Source organism: Fukomys damarensis, unplaced genomic scaffold (genome assembly GCF_012274545.1).
Source record: "Fukomys damarensis isolate Sample0158 unplaced genomic scaffold, DMR_v1.0_HiC HiC_scaffold_39, whole genome shotgun sequence".
In the NCBI taxonomy this organism is placed as follows: Eukaryota; Metazoa; Chordata; class Mammalia; order Rodentia; family Bathyergidae; genus Fukomys; species Fukomys damarensis.
In genome coordinates, this window is record NW_022900951.1 from 71,185,886 (window position 1) to 71,204,389 (window position 18,504).

General features: G+C 39.9%; 1 protein-coding gene across 1 annotated transcript in view; it reads right to left on the reverse strand.

The window, feature by feature from the left end:
* The window catches only part of LOC104860320 (vigilin-like), an 18,028-nt gene extending 9,580 nt beyond the window's left edge, over positions 1-8,448 (reverse strand). Inside the window, exon 1 of the mRNA XM_033760493.1 lies at positions 8,425-8,448. The gene's annotated coding sequence lies outside the window, so the exon portion shown is untranslated. The remainder of the gene's footprint in view (positions 1-8,424) is intronic.
* Between the last annotated feature and the right edge of the window lie 10,056 nt (positions 8,449-18,504).

Genomic DNA, 18,504 nt, shown 5'->3' on the forward strand with positions numbered 1-18,504 from the left:
TTTTTTGAGACAGGGTTGTATGACTGACTGAACTACAGTGACTCCATGTTGACCAGCAAACGACCCAGAGATTGTTGTCCCCCCCCTTATAAGATAAGTAATGACTGATTGTGAATTAATAGGTAAACTGCTTGGTAGTTCTGGGAAACTAGATAGAAACTGTAATTGGGAAACTAGAGTGAAACTGTAACAAACATAGAGGCCTAAAGTAAATCACTCCACTCCTTGTATGCCCATAACTGAATGTTCTCAACACCACAATCTATAAAACAATGGATAATCGATCTACTGACCATTAGTATGTAATGGTTGAGTACATGATTGATGACCACCAGCTCGGATCAACTGACCACTTGCCTTTGTCCCCTTCCTATAAGTTTTGAGTGTAAACTCCCCCCATAGCCCTATATAAAATAGCCTCTGATTCTGAGCTAGTTGCCTCTCTGAGCTGCTTGTTTCCAGGAGTACTGTCTGACCAGACTAATAAAGGTCTGTTTGCCACCTAGTCTGGTGTGTTTCTTCCTGGGTGATTCTCACTGTCTGACAAGCTCCTGGAGTCTCACTGATCTTTAGGGCTCAGCATTGTGGAGGCCTTTTGGCTGTTCATGCTCCACAGAGTAAAAGTGAGACTTTAAGTCTTACATTTTGGAGGCCCCAGTGAGATTTCCCCAGGTGAGAACTATAAATCCGGCTGAGATTCTCTGTTGTGGGATCCAGCAGGAGATTCTCAGACATAGACCTTTGAGGGCCTCCGGAGGTAGGCTTTGGACTGGTTGCAACCACTCGTCAGGATCAAAGTGGCTCACGAGCCAGGAAGCCTCCCCTGACCCCGGCCCTGACGATGACTCTGGGTAGAATCAAAGCTTTTTTTCTTTTTATGTGGTACCTGTTTGTCTTCTCTGTGTCCTCTCTGTTGAGTGTTAACTTTGCATTCATTCATAGGAACAAGATGGGAGGATCAAGTTCCAAAAACACCCCATTGGACTGTTTTCTCACTAACTTTAAATGGGCTTTTTCTCCTGAGCAGGAAGATGAATATGGAATGAGGTTCTCTTGAGGGAAACTCTGAACCCTCTGCAACTTAGAATGGCCCGCCTTTGCACTGGGATGGCAAGCTGAAGGTTCTTTCAAACCAAGACTTTGTTGGGTGGTATGAGAGAAAGTCACTGGACACCCTAGCCACCCTGACCAATTCCCTTATATTAATATCTGGGCCCAGGCCTGTGAAGAACCTCCAACATGGTTACAGAGCTGCTCCCTGAGCACCAGTTCTTGCATTTTGGTAATGGTGCCAAATGGGATAAAGTCCTTAAAGTGGCAGGTACCCAGGCTGGTCTTCTCTCAGGAGCTGGACCCCTTAGAGCCTACTGACCCCAGGGTAAGACCCCTTCCATATGCAGAATCATCCTCTGGGGAGACAGGGGTCAAGTCCAACTACCCATCTCTTCCGAAGGATGGGGAGGTCCCAGATTCCACCACCTCTCCTTCCCAAACCTGAGGGGGCTCTGCTTATGGACCCCTGGAGGCACCCCTGGAGAGACCTGGTCCAGTCCCTGTGCTCCCATTGAGGGAAATAGAACAAGGTTATTATGTATACATTCCTTTCTCTATTAGTGATTTGTATAATTGAAAGCACCAGAATCCCCTATTCTCTGAGAAGCCGCATGTCCTAATTTCCCTCCTTGAGTCTGTGTTTAATACCCATGACCCCACCTGGGATGATTGCCATCATCTTTTACAGGTTCTGTTCACATCTGAAGAACGAGAAAGAATTAGAGGACACGCTATTCAGTCAGTGCTGGGGGGAACTGAGGGACTTGCTGAGGAACAAAAATGGGTCCAAATTGAAGCACAACTCCCCTCCACCCAACCTAAATGGGAACTGAACTCCACAGGAGGTAGGTAGGGAAGCTCTTCCCAACTACCATCAGCATCTCCTGGCCAGCCTTAGGGGGGCCTCTCACAAACCCACCAATTTGAGCAAGGTAAGTGAGGTCCTTCAAGGGACTGAGGAATCCCCCTCTGCCTTCCTGGAGCATTTACTGGAGGCATACCATACATACACTCCAATTGACCCAGATGCTCCAGCGAATTAATTTGGCCTTTGCAACTCAGTCAGCCCCAGATATTCAGAAAAAATTTCAGAGAATTGAGGGCTTTGAGGGAGAAAATAGGGAAAAACTGATAAGTGTAGCAATGAAGGTATTCACAAACAGAGACCCACCTGAAGATAGAATGGCTAAAAAGATTGCAAGGGCAAATATAATGGCATTGGTAGAGGAAGGATTTATACAAAAGGGAAGAGGGACAAAACAGGGAAATAAGGAAAAGAGATGGCCTCCTACAGATAAAGATCAATGTGCCTGTTGCAAAGAAAGAGGACACTACAGGAAAGATTGTGAAAAATGGAAAAAGAAAAAGGAACATGAAAAGAAACAGAAAAAAAAAAGGAAAGAATTTTTTTTTTTACACGGGAAGAAGAAGACTGACAGGGTCATGGCTCATGGCTGCTTAACCCCAATGAGCCTATGTTAACTTTGGGAATAGGGGGAACAGATGTAGAGTTTCTTGTAGACACTGGAGCAGCCCACTCAGTCCTCAAAGCTCCCCTTGGGGAGCTTTCCTCCATGAAGTCTTCCATTACTGGAACTACTGGACAACCTGCCTCTTATCCTTGGGCAGTGCTACAAACTGTAAACCTGGGAAAAGATACTGTAACCCACTCTTTCTTGGTTATCCCTGAGTGCCCCTAACCCTTGCTGGGAAGAGATTTACTGAGAAAATTAGGGGCTGTTATTTCCTTCAAATCTGAAGAGGGAAACTTAGAACTCAGGTTGCTATCCACTATCATGGTGACAGTCCCCTTAGAAGAAGAATTTCAACTAATTGGAGAAGAGGAAAATTCTCTGGAGCAAAAATGGGACTATCTACAGGAAAACTTTCCTCAGGTATCGGCTGAAATGAACCTACCAGGGCTAGCAAAACACCAAGTCCCAATAGTAGTCAAATTGTTGGCCTCCACCACCCCTGTCTGGGTCCGACAATACCCTCTTCATTTGGAGGCTAAGACAAAAATATGCAAACACATCCACCAACTTCTAAATGCTGGGATATTGATTCCATGCTAGTCAGCCTGGAACACACCGTTGCTGCCCGTAAAGAAACTCAGCACATCAGACTAGAGGCCGGTACAGCACTTGTGGGAGGTAAACAGCCAGGTGGAGACCATCCACTTGATAGTACTGAACCCCTGCACACTGCAGAGTCTCATTCCACCTGCGCATGCATGGTACTCAGTCCTTGATCTCAAAGATGCATTTTTCAGCCTGCCCCTGGCACTGGTGAGCCAGCTGCTCTTTGCATTTGAATGGACGGACCCAGCCACTGGAACTACTGGACAATTGACATGGACTTGATTGCCACAAGTCTTCAAAAACTCCTGCACACTGTTCAGGGAGTCTCTCAGCAGAGATCTACAAGAGGTAAGGAGAGCTTTTCCCTATGCAACTATTCTCCAGTATGTAGACGACCTCTTGGTGGTGACCACAACACAGAAAGAATGTCTCACAGCTGCCGAGGGCCTCTTGGAAGTCCTACAAGATCTGGGATATTGAGTGTCCTGGAAGAAAGCCCAGCTCTGCAAAACCAAGGTAACTTACTTGGGTTATATTCTTGAAAAAGGAAAAAGAAAGTTAGCTGAGTCCAGGGTGTCAGCGATCCTTCAGATCCCGATACCCAGCTCAAAGAAGGAGGTGTGTGAGCTCCTGGGGGCCATAGGATACTGCAGAATCTGGATACCTAGTTTTGCTGAAATTGCCAAAGCCCTGCATGAGGCTAAGGCTGGGGGGAAATGCACCCCTTGAATGGACAGAGACTTGTCAGCAAGTGTTCCAGATGCTCAAGACTGCACTCAACACAGCGCCAGACTTAGCCCTACCTGATTTAAATAAACCTTTCACCTTATATGTGGCAGAGAGGAACGGGTTGGAAAAGGAGTGGTCACACAATCTTTGGGGCCTTGGAAGTGGCCTATAGCCTGTCTCTCCAAAAGACTCGACCCAGTAGCCAGAGGGTGGCCATCTTGTTTAAGGATGGTAGCTGCAGCTTCTGCTTTAACCCAGGAAGCTGATAAATTGACTTTTGGCCAGGATTTAACTCATCACTCCCCATACCATTGAGCCCCTGCTGCACAAATTGTCGAGTAGATGGCTATCAAATGCTAGATTGTTGCAGTACCAGGGACTCTTGCTAGAACAGCCACGTATTAAATTTGCCACAACATCTAACCTGAATCTTTCTAGCCTGCTCCCTGAGTCAGATGATCAACTGCCCATCCATGACTGCCTTGAGACTCTTGAAAATCTGCAGGGAGGGCATCCAGATCTGACAGACCTGACCCTTCCCCAGCCTGAGGCAACATACTATACCAATGGTTACAGTTTCATATGTGAAGGCCTAAGATATGTGGGAGCAGCAATAGTCAATCAAGATCAACAGATAGTATGGGAACAGGTTCTACTCCAAGGGACGTCAGCACAGAAGGCTGAACTGATTGCTTTTTTAACTAAGACTCTGGAATTAGGAAAAGGAAAAAAGATAAATATTTTCACTGGCAGCCATTAGGCTTTTGCTACTGCCCATGCACATGGAGAAATTACCAGAATATAGGACTTTTAACACCAGATAGAAAAGAAATAAAAAACAAAGTTGAGATATTGGCTTTGCTACAAGCCATCTGGATGCTGAGGGAGGTTGCCATCATTCACTGCTGGGGACATCAAAGGAATTCCATCCCTGAAGCAATTGGAAACAATGCAGCTGGTCAGGCAGCAAAGCAAGCCACCCAAACATCAGTGGGAAAAAAATTGGTGCTGCTACCTACACCCGTGCTCCCAGAAAGACCTGAATACACACAGGAAGAAATAACAGAGATGAGCAAAAAGCACTGGACCAAAGGAAAACATGGATGGTGGACGACTGATGAAGGGAAAGTTGTTTTGCCAGCTGCCAACACTATGCTAAATGAGCTCCATGAATCCACCCACCTGTGAGAAAACAGGATGATGGCCATGCTACAGCCCCACTTTGTCAGCAGAGAATTAGCCCAGAAGGCCTGGGACAGGGTGAGACGGTGCCCCACCTGTCACAAGGTAAATGCGAATAGGGTGACTGGGCCCCCAGGGGTCCGATATAGGGGACTGACTCCTGGAGAACATTGGGAATTGGACTTCACTGAAATGAAATTAGTCATGTATGGTTGCAAATATCTGTTAGTTTTCATAGACACATTCTCAGGGTGGATAGAGGCATATCTCACTAAAAAGGAAACATCTGAGATAAGAGTAAAAAAGCTTCTGACTGAAATAGTGCCTCGATTTAGCTTGCCCTTAGCCCTGGGGTATGACAATGGGCCATCCTTCATGGCTAAAGTGCCTAAACTGATTAGCCTTAGTGTCGGAATTAGATGGAATCTACATTGTGGTTACAGGCCTCAAAGTTCAGGACAGGTAGAGAGTGCTAACTGAACACTAAAGGAGATTTTAACTAAATTGAGCCTAGAGACTGAATTAAGTAGGGTAGAGCTTCTCCCTTTTGCTCTGTTGCATGTTCAATGTACTCCCAAGCCTCCTCTGAACCTGTCACCCTTAAAATCATCTATGGGCATAACCCCCTTGGTTCCCCATATAGATATAGAATTAAAAGAGAAATCTTCTCACCTGAGGCTGCTTAAGTCTCAGAGCTTTACATGAAATACAGTCTCGATTACAAGATTGGGTCAGCAGATCTCTTACCCTTTCACATGAAAAACCTCTACAGCCACTGCCCTATAAGCCAGGAGAACTGGTTTATATTCACAGGTTTGATTCTAAGACCTTGGAACCATGGTGGAAGAGGTCTTTTCTGGTTGTCCTGTGTACACCTCTGGCCATGAAGGTTGCGGGACACCCGATGTAGATGCACTGCAACCACCTCAAGCCTGGATTTGACAACAGCCCAGAGACACACGGAAAATGGAGCATCATCAGCAAACCCAGAGAACTGAAAGTAAACCTTCGCTCAACTGGACTTGCATTATGATCTGAGTGATTTTCCCTGGGACAATAATGGCGTCGCCCAAAGAAAGCTTAGATCATACTAAAAATGTCTGAGTGCAACTAGCTGAATCCTTCAATTTGACCGAAATCTGTTTAAATGCTGATGTAAATTTTCATTATGTGCTTGGAAATTGCTTGGTTCTGGTATGCACCCCACTTGAAGGTATTAGACCATATACTATATTTTAAGACTTTCCACAGGCAAATCTTAGTTATTCAGATAGTTACAATTGGGGACAGGTGATATGTTACAAACCAAAAATGCTATTAAGCTATATACCCCTCAGGTAGCTACGTCCAACAAGACCCACTGTGCCAAATATAAAGTTTGTACTTCCCAGTGTTTAAACCTTAAACGGGCAAATGCAATGAAGTGTCCCAGAGAACAAGAGATTCCTTATAGCAATTGTCACATTACTTTGCCCCTGGGATGGTTTTATACTTGTGAGGGAATAATTTATAACTACATCCCAGCAAACTTGACTGAGGCCTGATGTTGTCTCAGTAAATTAGCAGTTGTCTTATCTGACAGGGGAGATCTTTTACCACCTAACAAAACAAAATGGTGGTCTCCCTATACTTCACCAGGTTGTGATGATGATTTGAGACTTTTAACAGATGCTGAAGTTATTCCTATGATTGTTTCTGTGATAGGCATACCCTCAATTGGAGTTTATGCTGAAAAGGCAGTTAGAAAGCTAGCTTGCAAAGTAGTTAAGGGATTAAAGACCACCTCTGCTGCCCTGGCACTAATTAATCAAGAGCTCCAAGAACAAAGACAAACAATCTTAGACAATAGGGCAGCAATTGATTATTTGTTGTTATTTCATCACCAAGGTTGTGAAAAGATTAAAAATATGTGCTGCTTCAATTTAACAAATAATGGGCCAGCTATAGAACAAGACATAGAAAAGCTCGAAGACTTAGCTACAAAAATTTATAATGAATGGATGAGACTTATTTAAATGATTAACAAGTTGGTTACCTGACATTACCTGGTTAAAACAACTGATACTTTGCAAAATGGCATTGGGGTTTTGTATGATAATAACTTGTTGTTTTTTACAATGTATTTATCTGTTAAGGCTTAAAACTAGATATAAGTAAATCAAAGATTTGATTTAGGCCCAAAAATCAGTGGGGAATGTAAGACTGAACTAGAGTGACTCCATGTTGACCAGCAAATGACCCAGGGATGGTTGTTTCCCCCCCTTATAAGATAAGTAATGATTGATTGTGAATTAATAGGTAACTGCTTGGTAGTTCTGGGAAACTAGATAGAAACTGTAATTGGGAAACTAGAGAGAAACTGTAACAAACATAGAGGCCTAAAGTAAATCACTCCACTCCTTGTATGCTCTTAACTGAACGTTCTGAACACCATAATCTATAAAACAATGGATAATCGATCTGCTGACCATTAGTATATAATGGTCGAGTACATGATTGATGACCACCAGCTCGGATCAACTGACCACTTGCCTTTGTCCCCTTCCTATAAGTTTCGAGTGTAAACTCCCCCCATAGCCCTATATAAAATAGCCTCTGATTCTGAGGTAGTTGCCTCTCTGAGCTACTTGTCTCCAGGAGTACTGTCTGACCAGACTAATAAAGGTCTGTTTGCCCCCTAGTCCAGTGTGTTCCTTCCTGGGTGATTCTCACTGTTCAACAAGCTCCTGAGCTTTAGGGCTCAGCATTGTGGAGGCCTTTTGGCTGTTCATGCTCCACAGAGTAAAAGTGAGACTTTAAGTCTTACAGGGTCTCACTATGTAGTTGAGACTGAACTGGAACTCACTGTGTAGCCCAGGCTAGTCTTGAACTCACAGTGATCCTCCTGCCTCAGCCTCCCATGTGCTGGGATTATAGGCATGTGCCATCATGCCCAGCTTGACCTTATATTTAAAAGACCAAATAAGATTACCACATACAATAAAGTACAAGAATAAACTATGACTAGAATATGAAAACCATACATATTAATCAATATAAACATAAAGAAAAAACAAAAAGAGAAAAAGAAAAGATATTTTGAATAAAAAGGTAAAAATGAAACATGATTAAAAATATAAGATATTAATTGCAGTCAAGAGATCAAAGTAGAATTATAAACATATATAGAAGAAATTATTGCAAATAGTCTATTCTAATTAGAGATTTTTCAAAATTTCCAGAACTGAGAAAGTAAAATTATCAAATATAACATTATATAAATAAATCTCATATCTAAACATCATACCAGAAATTTCAAAAATAAGTTTAGAGAACTACAAATTCCAAAGGATGTAAGAATTACATACTGGTAGAAGATAATTATCAGACTATCACCCACCTGGTTCTTCTACCTTCTGTCTCCTCTCAAACTTTGTGTATGTGGAGGTATCCAAGGCATCATATGTTGGGAGAGTTTCTGACATCACAATGAGAAAACCAATCAGGATGGTGGAATGTTCACAATGTCTATATGGGCCTTCATTAGGATGTTAAATTTTTAACAAGTGATACATTTAAATTCAAAGACATAATATATAAAAACACATTCAGATATTACAGTATAGTATGTATAAATTATGATTAAAAGGCTAAATTGAATAATTTAAAAGGAACAATAATACAGCATCAACTGTGGATGAGAGATTACTTAAAATTCAATCATTAAAATTACATTTTTAAAAAGAAGAAAAATATTTAGAATATATAAATTAGACAATTACTCTATCACATATCAGAATAAGGTTAAAGAAAATATGTCAATACACAGATTTAATCAATCAGAATTTTCCAAAGTCAAAAAGATAAAGGTAAGTATCTAGAAAAGATTTAAAAATGGCTTTTATAAAGACTAAATTAACAGGCTAGACTTAGGTAGCTTTTTACACTGTACATAAACATTACAGACATCACAATAGAAAAAACAAAAACAATAAAAACCAAATTGGCCACATATTCTCAGAGCCATATGGACATAGACTGGAATATTAAAGATTTAAAGAAAAGATAAACATAAATTTAAGGACACTTTAATTTTGACAATTTAAATGTAATGGTATAAAATATATTGTGATTAAAGTGATAAATGAATAACTTGAAAGTATCCTTAATGAGAGACCAGTATAGATAATAGACTCTGGAAAAATAGATTGTTGTAATATATTTTTAAAGAGAGCAAGAATTTCAGAAGACAGGAATTAAATAATTATTCCAATACATTTTAGAATAAACACAACAGACAGAAGTCAATATCCAGGTATTTTCCAAAGTCAAGGATAAAGTTGAAAAATTCAAAAAAAAATCAAAAGAGAAAGTGTAAAACATATTTTACCTGGGAATAGTGAATTCTCAGACTGTCCTAAGTTAGTTCTTCAGCACTGTGTACATAAATGTCCAGTGTAGTTTAAAATCTATTGCGAGCTCATAATGAATAAGCCAACCAGGATGACCACATGTTAACAGAGTCATGAAGGGCCTTGATTGAAATGTTAAAGATTACACAAGACTTGTCAGGTTTTAGCTTAGTAGGTCCACTTCCTGCCTTGCAAGCACAAAGTCCCAAGTTTGATCCCTGTACCAAAAAATAAATAAATAAAAATAAAAATAAACATGGATTCACAAAAGATATATATATAAATTAAAAGGTAAAAATTTTAAAAAAATGTATAAATATGCTGTGATTAAAAAATAAGAAATTTTAAATAAAGAAATAAGACAGTATCCACATTTACAAGATTTTTTTTTTTAAATGGACCATTAGGGCTGGGGATTAAGCTCAGCGGTTCGGTGGCCTGCCTTCCAAGCTCAAGGACCTGAGTTCAATCCCCGGTACACACACACACAAGTCATACTGAAAAGAGAAAAAAAGAAGAAATGCCAAAATATAAAAATTAGAAAAATTAGTGCATATCACATGAGATAGGGTGTATTCAGGATCGTATGGCCATAGACAAAATGTAGTACAATTCAGAGTCATTATAAGGAAAAAAATGAACATAGTTTGGTTAATTATCAAAAGTCAAAGTTAGAGTTTCGTTCGTGACATCACCCCAGCTTGGACCCAGAGCCCTCTCTGCTGTGCAGCTGCCCTATGTACAGGTCTCTTCTGGAGCCGCGCCTTTTCAGTGCACCTTTCTGATTGGCTCCGACCCAGCTCCAGGAGGGTGAGTTTCATTCGCGCCATCGCCCTGGCTTGGACCCAGAGCCCTCCCTGCTGCACAGCCTCCCGATGTAAGGGCCTCCTCTGGATCCATGCCTTTCCTGGTGCATGCCTCTGATTGGCTCTGACCAAGTTCTAGGAAGGTGAGCTTTGTTCACGACATCACCCCTCTTGGACTCAGACCCTTCTCTGCTGCACAGAGGCAGATCTACTGGCCTCCTCTGGAGCCACGCCTTTTCTAGAGCACTCCTCTGATTTGCTCCGACACAGCCCCAGGATGGTGAGTTTCGTTCTCGCCATCGCCCTGGGTTGGACCCAGAGCCCTCTCTTCTGCCCAGCCGCCTGATCTATGTGCCTCCTCTGGATCCGCACCTTTTCCAGCACGCGCCTCTGATTGGCTCTGACCCAGACCCAGGATGGTGAATTTTGTTCACACCATTGCCCTGGCTTGGACCCAGAGCCCTCTCTGCTGTGCAGCCACCTTATGTTTGGGACTCCTCTGTTGCTTCACCTTTTCCAGCGCTCGCCTCTGATTGGCTCTGACCCAGCTCCAGGATAGTGAGTTTCATTCGCGACATCGCCCTGGCTTGGATCCAGAGCCCTCTCTGCTCTGCAGCCCAATCTACGGGCCTCCTCTGGAGCCATGCCTTGTCCGGCACGCACCTCTAATTGGCTCTGGCCTAGCACCAGGAGGGTGAGTTTCATTCATGACATCACCCCGGCTTATATCCAGAGCCCTCTCTGCTGCATGGTGGCCGATCTACAGTCCTCCTCTGGAGCCACGACTTTTCCAGCGTGTGCCTCTGATTGGCTCTGACCCAGCTCCAGGAAGGTGAGTTTCATTCAGGACATCACCCTGGCTTGGACCCAGATCCCTCTCTGCTGTGCGGCCTCCCTATCTATGGGCCTCCTCTGAAGCCACACCTTTTCCAGCCCGCTCCTGTGATTGGCTCCAACCCAGCTCCAGGAGGGAAGGCGCGTGGGTGCCACTGAGCACAGCTGCCCCCCCATCTCTTAGATCCCCTGATTGAGCCAGTCCTTGGAACACTGTACAGAGGCATGGGGGGATATAAAGGGTGCTGATTGATTCTATTGTGTTCTTGATTGTATTGATTAGGATAAAGGATAGGGATTGATTTGTTGTGTTGTTTTCTCAACTATAAAAATGAGAATGCCTAAAAGTCATTAGAGAATCAAAGGCAGGGACATAATGATATCAGGAAGATTTAATGACCCAGAGATTGAATCAATGGCAACTCAACAGCATAAATAAAGATGAGAATACACTTCAGCAAGCCACAAAGACAGACTTCCAGTCCACAAATGGCAAACAGTAGGGCAAAGGAGGATTAAAAGTCAGATAGTGAACCTCCAGGACACTCAGAACTCACAGAACAGGAAGTAAAAAAAAAACCAATCAAGCTCTAGAAGAATTCAAAACAGAAATTATTTCCCAGATAACCATAGAGATGGTGAGCAAAATGAAAGACATGATTCAAGACTCCAGAACAGAAAATGACAAAAAAATAGATGAGCTTAGAAACTTAATAGAAATCATGAAGGCCCAGCATAAGAAAGAAATGGAAACAATGAACATCCAACATAGGAAAGAAATGGAATCCATTTAACAGATTCAAATGTTTATCCAGGAGATTAAAAACTCTATTGAAAGCATATGAAAGAGAATACAAGATTGCGAAGATAGAATTTCAGATATAGAAGATAGGATCACAGACAGTGACCATGAAATGAGAGGTCTATTATTAACAGTAAGGAAGCATGAGAAATCAATCCAACAATTCCTAGATAATGCAAAGAAGAATAACATAAGACTGATAGGAATCCATGAAGTACCAAGAGAAAATGCAAATGACTAAAAAAATCTGTTCAAAGAATTAATGAAAGAAAACTTCCCAAACAGAAGGGAAGAATTAGACATACAGATAAGCTAGGCATATAGGACCCCAACAAGCCACGATAAGCAATAATCTACAGCTAGACATATAATAATCAAGATCCCAGAAACCCACCAAAAGAACCAAATACTACAAGCAGTAAGAGAAAAGAAACAAACCACAGGCAAAGGAAAGCCCATCAGAATCACAGCAGACTTTTCAACACAAACCCTCAGGTCAAGGAGAGCCTGGAGTGAGCTATTTCAAGTCCTAAAAGGAAACAACCTACAACCAAGACTGATGTATCCTGCAAAACTCTCTTTCAAAATGGACCGAGAAATAAGATACTTCCATGACAAAGAACACTTGAGAAACTTCATGAATACTAAACCAGCAATACAAAAAATTTTAAACAATAGCCTAGAAAAAGACAACAAAGATCACAACACCAGGAGGCCCAACAGAGAAAATCAAATAGCCAGGGCAAGAAACAAAAAAGAGAGGACAAAAAATAAAGACTCAACAAAAAGACAATAACATGACAATAATAAGTCAGTACCTATCAGTTATAACTATCAATGACAATGGCCTCAATTCACAAATCAAGAGAAATAGATTGGCAGAATGGATTAAGAAGCAAAATCCAACAATATGTTGTATACAAGAAACACACCTAGTGCAAAAAGAAGCCCATAGACTGAAAGTGAAAGGATGGAAAACAATTCTCCATGTGACAGGAGCCCAGAGAAAAGCAAGGGTAGCAATCTTATTCACAGACAAAGAAAACATCAAACCAAAACTGATTGAGAGAGATAAATAAGGCCACTACATCCTTGTACAGGGAACAATCCAAGAGGAAGAAATAACAATCATAAACATATATGCACCAAATATAAATGCCCCCAACTATATAAAACAAATATTAAGTAACATGAAAAAACCAAAGAACCACTAATACAATTGTAGTAGGGGATCTGAATACCCCACTATCACAAATAGATCTTCTAGGCAAAAAATCAACAATGAAATACTAGAACTGAACCAAGCTTTTGAACGTATGGACTTATTAGACATCTATAGAGTGTACCACCCACAAAATCAGAATATGCATTCTTTTCAGCTGCACATGGAACATTCTCCAAGATAGATCACATACTAGCTCACAAAACTGGTTTGAATAAATGCAAAAAATTGAAGTTATTCCCTATATATTATCAGATCACAGTGCAGTAAAGCTGGAAATCAATAGCATAAGAAACTGTAGGAACTTCACAAACATATGGAAATTGAATAACACTCTCCTGAGCAATCAATGGATCATAGAGGAAATCAAAAAGGAAATCAGATAGTTTGTGCAAATAAACGAAATTGAAATACAACATACAGGAATCTATGGGACACAATGAAAGCACTTCTATGTGGAAAATTAATAGCACTGAATGCCCACATTAGGAAAACAGAGCGAGCTCAAATAAACAACCTAATGATGACACTTAGGCTCCTAGAAAAACAAGAGCAAGAAAAATCAAAAGCTCAAACAAGAGAGGAAATTATAAAGATTGGAGCAGAAACCAATGCAATGGAAACTAAGAAAATGATACAAAAAATAAATGAATCCAAGTGCTGTTTTTTTGAAAGAATGAATTAAATTGATAAACCCTTAGCAAACCTTATCAAAAAAAGGAAAGAAAAGGCTCAGATTCATGCAATCAGGAATGAAAAAGGTGAAGTCACAACATATCCCACAGAAATTCAGAGGATCATTAATACATACTATGAGAACCTGTACTCTAATAAAATGGAAAACACAAAAGAAATGGACAGATTTCTAGATATTTATGAATTACCAAAGTTGAACAAAGAAGATAAAAACATTTTAAACACACTAATTACAATCAGTGAAATTAAAAATGTAATTAAAAACATACCAACAAAGAAAAGCCCAGGTTCTGATGGATTCACTGCCTAATTTTACAAGACATTTAGAGAAGATTTACTGGCTTTACTCTCCAAACTTTTCAATGAAATTGAAAGGAAAGCTATATTTGCAAATTTATTCCTGGAAGCAAGTATCGCTTTGATTCCCAAACCAGGGAAAGACACAAATAAAAAGGAGAACTACAGGGCAATCTCCTCAATGAATATAGATGCAAAAAATCCTTAATGAGATACTAGCAAACAGAATACAGAGGATTATCAAGAAGATCATGCATCTTGACCAAGTCGGATTTATTCCAGAGATGCAAGGATGGTTCAACATATGTAAATCAATAAATATAATACACTATATTAACAAAGTCAAGGACAAGAACCACATGATTCCCTCGATAGATGCAGAAAGAGCATTTGACAAAATTCAAAAAACATTCATGACAAAAACTCTGCAAAAAATTGTAATAGATGGTCTTCTATGTCTCAACTTAATAAAGGCTGTCTATGAAAAACCAACAGCCAACATCATATTAAATGGCCAAAAACTGAAAACCTTTAAGTTAGAATCAGGAAAAAGACAAGGATGCCCACTATCACCACTCTTCTTCCATATAGTTCTGGAAACATTAGCCATAATAATTAGACAAGAGAAAGAAATTAAAGCAATAAAGATAGTAGAGGAAGAAGTTAAATTGTCATTATTTGCTGATGATATGATATTCTACATTGAAGACCCAAAAAACTTCACCAAGAGACTTCTTGACGTAATTGACACTGTTAGCAGAGTAGCTGGATACAAGGTCAACACCCCAAAATCAATAGCCTTTTCGTACACAAACAACAGACTCACTGAGAAAGAAATTATGGAAACAATTCCTTTCACAATTGCACCCAAAAAATGAAGTATCGGGGAATCAATCTAACAAAAGAAGCAAATGACCTCTACAATGAAAACTACAGCACTCTGAAAAAAGAGATCGAGGAAGATATAAGAAAATGGAAAGATTTCCCCTGCTCCTAGGTAGGAAGAATCAACATAGTGAAAATGGTCTTACTACAAAAACTGCTATACAGATTCAATGCAATACCAATTGAAATTCTAACACTATAATTCACAGAACTAAAAGAAGAATCCAAAAATTCATTTGGAACCAGAAGAGACTTAGAATAGCAAAAGCCATCCTAGGCAACAGACACATGGGAGCGGGTATAACAATTCCCAATTTGAAACTATACTACAAAGCCACTGTGATAATAACAGCGTAGTACTGGCAAAGAAACAGACCTGAGGATCAGTGGAACAGATTGGAAGACACAAAAACAACTCCAGATGCACTCAGCTAACTTATCTTTGACAAAGGAGCTGACAGTTCCCATGGGAGGAAAGATAGCCTCTTTAATAAATGGTGTTGGCAAAACTGGATCTCAACCTGCCAAAGATTAAAACTAGACCCTTATCTGTCACTATGCACTAAGTTAAAATCCAAGTGGATTAAAGATCTAAATATAAATAAAGAAACACTAAACTTCCTGGAAGATAAGTTAGGCAGAACTCTGGAAGACATTGGCATAAGAAAAGACTTTATGATCAAATCCTCGGTAGAATGGGAACTAGCACAAAAAATCAACAACTGAGATCTCATCTTATTAAAAAGCTTCTGCACTGCAAAAGAAACCATCCACAGAACTAAGAGACAGCCTACAGTGTGGGAAAAACTTTTTACCAGCTGCTCCTCAGACAAAAGACTATTATCTGAAATATATAAAGACCTCAAAACAACCAGCCCCCTAAAATATAAAGACCCAATTCAAAAATGGGCATCTGAAATGAACAGACATTTCTCAGACAAAGAAATAAAAGCAGCAAGTAAATATATGAAAAAATGTTCCACATCACTGCTCATTGGAGAGATGCAGATGAAAACAACACTGAGATTCTATCTCACCCCACAAAGAATGGCTCCTATCAAGAAATCACAAAACAACAAATGGTGCAGTTGTGGGGAGAAAGGAACCCTTCTCCATTGGTGCTGGGAGTGCAGACTGGTGCAACCACTATGGAAATCAATATGGAGAAACCTCAAAGAGCTTGGACTGGAGGTTCCATTAGACCCAGCCATCCCTCTGCTGGGTATCTTTCCAAAAGAACTAAAAGAATCATATCACAGAGATGTATGGGAACCCATGTTTATAGTGGCACAGTTTGTAAGAGCTCAAACTTGGAAGCAGCCCATCTGCCCATCAGTTGGAAACTGGATAAAGAAGATGTGGTTTTGCTGTAAAATGGAATACTACTCAGCCATAAGGACTGAGAAAGTAGATTCATTCATACGTAAATCAGTACATTTTGAAGGTATACTACTAAGTGAAATAAATAAGTCACACATATGCAATTATCAAATTGTTTCTCTGGTGTGAAAAACTAAAATAGTACTCAAGATCCTAATGGGACAATTAGCAATGTGAAATAGGAAGAAAAGGACCAAAGGTGTAGGGACAGTGAGAAGGATAGGGAAAGGGGAATAAGGAAAAAGGAAAAAAATATGAGAAAATGTAAAAATGGAGGAGGTGGTGAAGGGAGGCTGGGGACAAGGGGAAAAACTGAGAACCAAGACCTGTACAAGATCCCAGTAGTAAATGTAACTGTATTGTCTACCTAGAATAAAGCAATAAATTCAATTTAAAAGTAAAAAAAAACAAAAAACAAAAAACAAAAAAAAAACAAAGATGATTAGAAATAAAAAATAAGGTTGGAAACACAAAGAGGAAATTAAAATAGTGAATAAGAGAATGAATTGTTCATCTAAGAAACACATTTGTAGAAGTTATGCATGCCATAGTCAGCCTAGGCTTTTCAAAAAAATTTAAATACTATTACAACATTTGATTTGCATATGTACTAGGTAACTTACACTAAGTAAAATATATAAGTAATTAATATAAATAGTTCTTTAAAAGGAATATATGTGTAATAGGAAGAAAAGGTCTAAAATTGTAGGGGAAGTGGGTGGGTTAGGAGAAAGGTAAGAAAGGAAAAGAAATAATATGAGAAAATGAAAAAATGGAAATAAAGTATTTGTAAATAGGGAAGGGAGAAGGGGGTGAAGGGAGGGCAGGGACAAGGGGAAAAAATGATATCCAAGATCTTTCATGTAGAGGTACAAGAGCCCAGTGATGAATGTAACTATATTATATTCCTAAAATGTACCAATAAAATTTATCAGAAGATAAAAAAATGAAAAAAAATTCAAAATGACGCATTAAGATATACGACATTGACTCATATATATAGGTTGGCACATGCCTGTCATCTCTCAGCAGTTGGGAAGCTTAGAGTGAAAGATTGCCAAGTGTTCAAGGCCAACCTGAGCTGCATGGTGAGTTCAAGGCTAGCTTGAACTGTATAGGGAGACAATGCCTAAAAATACAAAACAAAACAAACAAATAAAACTAAATAAAAAGACATATGACATAAATTTCTGATGTTTAAAAGGGATAAAATAATCAGTAACTTACAAGAATACATAATATAGTTAATGATTTTCATAAAGTTATTCCTGAAAATCGGGACTATTAGTAACTGTTTCTAAATTGGATTATTGTAAGCTTTCATGGACTTCATCACACAGCAAGGTAATACTGACAACCCTAAATTCCTATTCAAGATACACTCTTCGGTAACTGACTACATTCTGTATTACTTTTTAGCTTATGTTTAGGTGTTCCTCCAAATCCTTATGCTTTCTCTGAGGTGGCTGAATCTAGAATGTCTGTTTGATGTCGCGAGCCGCTTGCCAGCAAGAAAGCACGCAACACTCAGGATCCTTCTGAAGCTTCTTTATTATCTTGGGAGAAGGTCTAAAGCTTTTACAAAAAACCTTCCTTTATATATCCTGCTAACTATATTAACTCGACAGAAACAAGAAGTTACAAGATCACGACTATAGCACATTCCGATCACTATCAGGGGAACAAACTTCAGGCAGGGAGCAACCATAAAAGCAATGTCGCCATCCCAGAACAAACATCTTGATCAAGGATGACTTAAACAAAGAACTTCTGCAAATAAGCCACAATCCCAACACAGCTCAGCAAACAGGAGACTGAAATTCCTCACGATGACTTGGCAGCCTGCAGTGTCTGCAGACCAAAGCACTCCACAGTTTGATTCATGGTAGAGCTCTGCATAAGGGCACTAGGATTTAGGGCAAGAGTTCTACCTGCCCTAAGTAGTCTGAGTAAGATAAAAGGAACAAAAAGACACTGTTAAGATCTCTGGTTTCTTTTGCTACCTTCTGCTGCCGTGAACTGTTGCCCTTCTCCTACCCTGTCTTGGCTCCAGCCAATTATGGACTAATACCTCTACAAACTGTGAGATAAATAAACCCTCTTCCATTTTACTTTGAGTATTGGGGTATTTTTTCCCAACAATGAG